This window comes from Lynx canadensis, chromosome E3, assembly GCF_007474595.2.
Source record: "Lynx canadensis isolate LIC74 chromosome E3, mLynCan4.pri.v2, whole genome shotgun sequence".
In the NCBI taxonomy this organism is placed as follows: domain Eukaryota; kingdom Metazoa; phylum Chordata; class Mammalia; order Carnivora; family Felidae; genus Lynx; species Lynx canadensis.
In genome coordinates, this window is record NC_044318.1 from 34,822,022 (window position 1) to 34,828,021 (window position 6,000).

Genomic DNA, 6,000 nt, shown 5'->3' on the forward strand with positions numbered 1-6,000 from the left:
CGGGGGATCCCAAAATATTTGAGGATAAATAAAACATTATTGTCCCATTAGAAAAGAAGCAATCTCAATGTCAAAACTTAATCATTTAAATACAACAAATACTGTAACCACCAATGTATACTTTATTCTGTCAAGGGTCATCAAGGGACTCTAAAACCACGAGTTAAAAATTGTTGGGGACCAGGATATTCACACAGTCTCAAATTATCATCCCACAGAACACTTACTAATTTTTAAGAGAAAAACATGCCTTAACAATAAAAAAAATCTGGTAATTGGGGCACCTGGGTGGCTCAGTCGGTTAAGCGTCCGACTTCCGCTCAGGTCACAATCTCACAGTTCACGAGTTCGAGCCCCGCATCAGGCTCTGTGCTGACAGCTTAGAGCCTGGAGCCTGCTTCAAATTTTGTCTCCCTCTCAATCTGCTCTTCCCCCGTTCATGCTCTGTGTCTCTCTCCTTCAAAAATAAATAAAAACATGAAAAAAATTTTTTTAAAAATCTGGCAATCACTATCTTAACCAAGGGATCAAATGCAGTATCATAAAGAGTGGAACAAACTCACGTGATGGGCTTCCTGACGGGAGGTGACGTGAAGTGCACATCACCACTTACAAATAGTGACCATTTAATTTATCATCTAGATCAGAATACTTTCAAGAAAGCAAAAGTAAATAGGGGTATTATTTATTAGTGCTGTGATAGGTCACAGGACTATCCTGGGGAAACCTGCTAATATGGCCAAGCCTACCTATCAAGTATTTATGCCAAATATATTTACTCTAAATCAAATCAAGATCCAGACCTACTTTCCAGTTTACAGGAAATAAAGGGGAGTGGAATTAGTTAAGTAGCACAAAGGGAGAATAAACAGTTCAAACCAGAATATGTGCCATCCTAGAAAACAACTGGCCTGGACTATTCATAAAAGGCAATGGGTGTGAAGCAGGCTGTTCTGGATTAAAAGAGCTATGAAAATCAAACTCGACAAATGAAACTTGATTATAATCTACAAACATATTTAAGTTTATTTATTTATTTTGAGAGAGACAAAGACCGTGGGGGGAAGGCGCAGAGAGAGAGGGAGACAGTGAATCCCAAGCAGGAGCCCTCCGCACTGTCAGCGGGAGCTCCACGCAGTGCTAGAACTCACGAACCATGAGATCATGGCCTGAGCCAAAATCAAGAGTCGTCACTTAACCGACTGAGCCACTCAGGTGCCCCGACTGTAATCTATATTTTTAAAACAACCATAAAAGACATATTTAGTCCAATAAGGAGAACATGAATATTATTCTATGTTACATAACAATATGCAGTTATTTCCAATTTCTTAACTATGATAACTGCCATTAGGAGCATGTTCCAACTCTTAGGAGATAAAGAATGAAGTATTTGGGGATGAAGTGTCACAAGGTCTTCTGTGATTTACTTTCAATGGCTCAGGACAACAAGTAGATATATAAAGAGCAAACGTGGCAAAATGTTAACAACTGGTGAATCTACACAAAAGGTGTATTACACAGGTATTTGTCACACTGCTTTTTTACTGAAAATGAAAAGCAGGAATCTGTGTGACACATCATTAAGTTAAAAATCAAATAAAATTCTCTACTTCATAGACACCCAAATCTAGATCCACCAAAGAGGCAACCATTATCTGAAAGAGGAGAATTTTTTTTTAAAGCAGCCAGATCCTTCTCCCCTTTATCACTTCTAAGAAGCACTCACACAACACTCTGAAGTTGCAATACACTTCTGTACAAGTCTGATCACCTAGGGTGGAGGCTAAAATGTAAGAATTCTGATGCAAATAGGAAATGAATGGAAAGGAAAGCAGAAGGTTAGGAAGTGAACAATGAAAGTTCAGCAGACAAAGCAGAAATCAATCTCAGTGGAAAGCAGAAAAAATGTCTGTTAATTGTTGTAAAGGAATCCAAAGGTCAAAAACAGATTAAACACACCCTTAAATAAAACATCTGATATCTTGAACTGGCAGAGAAATGTCAGTGTTTCACATTCTATTCTAAAGTGAAGATATTTAGGTCACTGACTTTACTCTTACATGTCCTAGAAAGCAAACTGCAAATCACAAATAAAGAAAAAGTCTCTAACTGGAAATTAAAAAAAAAATGTTTTAGATGAATTCATATGAGGCTGCTTAATGTGTTTTTTAAAACATAAACTTCCAGATGCTCACCGCATGATTCTCTCTCTCTTTCTGGTATCAGATGCTTACCCATCACCACAGGTTTAACTCATAGTTACTCACAATAACATACCATGTCACAAATATCTCCTTAATTAAAAACAATTTAGTTCAAAGGGCATATTTTATAGGCTTATTTGTTAAACAAAATTGGCCTACAAATAATAATTCAATGTGAATATCTACATGCATTAAAAGCACATTTTTCATGTATAGTTAAAAAAAAGAACAGCTGCAAAGACTTTCTCATTCTTCAACTCACCCAACGTGGGGCTCGAACTTAAAACCCCGAGATCAAGCGTTGCACGCTGCACTTACTGAGCCAGCCAGGTGCCCCTCAACTCAGTTTTTTAAAGCAAAGTAGCAAAAAGAGGTAAACATTTACATAACAACATAATTACTTCTAAAATCACATTTCTAAATTTGTCATATCATTCAAGTTCCATATTTGGACATACTTCAGTTATAATCATGTGGGTAATTTAAGTCTGTAGGGTAAGACAATACTCTTGTTACATTTATAAGACACCCAGTAAACAGTCTGTATTCATCAAAATTAGTGAATGCAGGAGAATAATAGCTTGAATTTTGTTTTTTTGTTTAAAAAAAAATTTTTTTTTTTAACATTTACTTATTTTTGAGACAGAGAGAGACAGAGCATGAGCAGGGGAGGGTCAGAGAAAGAGGGAGACACAGAATCCGAAACAGGCTCCAGGCTCTGAGCTGTCAGCCCAAAGTCCGATGCGGGGCTCAAACTCACGGACCACGAGACCATGACCTGAGCCGAAGTCGGACGCCCAACCGACTGAGCCACCCAGGTGCTCCAATAGCTTGAATTTTGTACCAAGATAAAGATACCTTCTGTCATAGGCTGATGATTCTAATTCTAAACTGTTATTAATATTTAGGTGAGATCTGAAAACCTAAGAACAAAAAAAGGTGGTGATGTTAAATTTAACATGCTTCTATTGAAAATCTTTTATTATACAGCACTGAGAGAAACAACGACTTATAACAATTCAGAGCATAATTCCAGGCACTCCCCTACAACACACCTCCTTTCTTTACCTATCGCTTTGAGTACAAAGTCATCCTAATGTTTGGCTGCCAGGTCCAAGGGGACCCGGGTTTGAACCTGGGCTTGGGCACATACTAGCTATGAGACCGTGGGCAGGTCACTTTAACATCCCTAAATCTAAATTTTTCTTCATACGTAAAATTGACGTTATCACTGACATCTGTTGGTATGAGGATTAAATGAGATAACATATGAAAACGTGTAGTAAAAAGCCTAGCCCAAAATAGATGCTCACTAAGTTAGCTCTCTCCACCTCGAGAAGTACACACTGGTTAGTATCCTCTGAACTTGGAAATGTCTATATATTTTGAATTCTTGGCCCTGAAGCCTGAAAGTACTTATACAGTGAAAATTTCAGTTGCCGGTTTAGAGTCAAGTTTTTAACACTGTGATTCATCCAGTTTCTAATTGCTCTCATTACCCAACCCAGCGATACCAGGTACTCCACAAAGATCACCACACCCTCCACAAGGTTCAGAGATGAGGTTTCAATGCCAGGCACCAGCCTCACCAGCCGATCATTTTAAACCTCCCCATGGAGAATTTGTTTCAGCACAGGATTCTAGATCCAAATACTGCCACTCTTCCTCCAAGCAAGTGTTTTATTTTTCCAAGACACTCCCCTCCTTTCATTATAATAAGTAGATGAATTAACCTTGGAAGCTCTCTGAATACTCTGTAGTAGGAAGCAGCCAGTTACACCCACCCCCTAGCACGGTAAAAACACCTTCCAGACTGATAGCCTCTCCTTTTTTCTTAGATACCTGAAAACCCAGGACCCACCAGAAACCAAAAGGTGAGATGAAACTGATTTATTTTATTTTATTTTTTTAATTTTTTTAACGTTTATTTATTTTTGAGACAGAGAGAGACAGAGCATGAACGGGGGAGGGTCAGAGAGAGGGAGACACAGAATCTGAAACAGGCTCCAGGCTCCGAGCTGTCAGCACAGAGCCCGACGCGGGGCTCGAACTCACGGACCGCGAGATCATGACCTGAGGCCGAAGTCGGCCGCTTAACCGACTGAGCCACCCAGGCGCCCCGAGATGAAACTGATTTAAAAAGGGGAGGGGGGGGGGAGTGGAACTAGGATAACGTAGTTAATTTAGACAATGCATCGAAGCAGATAAAAGTAGGTTAGCATTTCCTTCACGTTCTAAAGCTGCAGTATGACAACAGATAGCTTTATAATCAAGGATTCTAAGCCACAATTTATTACCATGCCTACCATGTTCCCAGCAGTGTAGTAAGTACACGGACAGGGCCAGAAACATAAATAAATCTGACACTTTTCTGGTCCTCAAGTCTGCGGGGAGAGGAGGGTAGCAAAGGAAGGGAAGATAGGTATGCACAGAATGCCCAGGACAGTCGCAATAGCTAATATTTACTGAGCGCCTACACTCTGGGCCAGGAACCAGTCTAGGCAATTGATGCAAATAAAGTTACTTGATCCTCAAAGAAAACTCTAAGAACCTTCCTACTGTAGGTGAGGAAACGCGGACTCAAAGAAGCAATCTTCCCAGGGTCCCCCAACGAAAAGGGGTGGTGCCGGGATCGGAATTTTGGTATAAAAGGTTCCACGGAGCCAGCGGGAGGAGCGAGTCTGCACTACTGACTTAAGATGAGGCACTCGGGCGGGGGAATCTTAAAAGAACTCGGGGGAAGGTCTTTTTCTCGAGTTCGGGAGGGCCCCCCGAACTGAAAGATTGACGGCGGCCCTAGAACGGAGCCGAACATTCCAGGGTCGCTCACCGCGTGGTGCAGTACCTATTCTAGACGCTAAAGAAAGGAATGGTCCGTCATGACGTTCGACTAGGGGAGGATGATTTCATTTACTACAATTTTACAGATTGTGATAAATGCCCATAATAGGGGTGCAAATAGGGTTACAGAAGCACAGGAGGAGGAGCCGCTAATTCTGGCCCTGGAAGAGGTCTGGAGCTGGAGAACCTAGAGAGAAGCCAAGGGTGGAGACCCCACGGGTTCGGCCGGCCTCACCGAGAACCGGGATCCCCCGCCCCCTCCGGAGGCCGGGCCAGGAGACCCGGCCCGCCCCTCAGCCTGTGGGCCCCGCGGCCTAAGCCCCCGCCTCACCGCCCCCGCGGGTTCAAGAACGTCTGGGGAGAGGCCGGGCCACTGGAGGCCAACAGGGCCAGAAGCTCGCCCTGCTGTCCCTTACCTGGGATCGGGGCAGTCCGGACCGGCTCGGAGCGGAGAATTCGCGGACTCTGGTCAGTCGACGCGAACAGGCTCCGGCGGGCGCGGGCGGAGGACCGGGGCCCAGAGGGAGCGGCTGACAGATCCCGGAAATGGCCACGGCGCCTGCGCGGCGCGTCCGCCAGGCAGTCTGCGCACGCGCGCACCTTGGGCGCGCGCGGCCCGAGTCCAGAGCGGGTGAGACGGGGGAGGGTCTGGCGTATGAGCGGGGCTCCTGCGGCCCTTTGCCAGTGGCGTCACACAGAGGCTCCAAGGTGGTGGCGAAGCAGCATGGATGTCTTATTTCTTTTTTCAGAAAGTTTCCTCGGACTCGCGGACCGAACCGTGGAGCGTTGGCGCTTTCACAAGTGGTTTTGTCAGGAGATGAATTAGTGAGAACTGAGGCCTTTTCGAGCCACATGGACCCGACGAACGACTAGTCTTTTCCCTTCAGAGGGAAGTTTCCCTCTTCAGATCCAGTTTCCTACTGTGGAAACCTCTGAGGCCCTCCCTGAGGAA

At 43.9% G+C, this 6,000-nt stretch overlaps 1 protein-coding gene across 1 annotated transcript in view; it reads right to left on the reverse strand.

Annotated features, from left to right (window-relative positions):
* Window positions 1-5,568, reverse strand: part of ARPC1A (actin related protein 2/3 complex subunit 1A) — a 29,607-nt gene extending 24,039 nt beyond the window's left edge. Inside the window, exon 1 of the mRNA XM_030300448.1 lies at window positions 5,465-5,568. The gene's annotated coding sequence lies outside the window, so the exon portion shown is untranslated. The remainder of the gene's footprint in view (window positions 1-5,464) is intronic.
* Window positions 5,569-6,000: the final 432 nt, after the last annotated feature.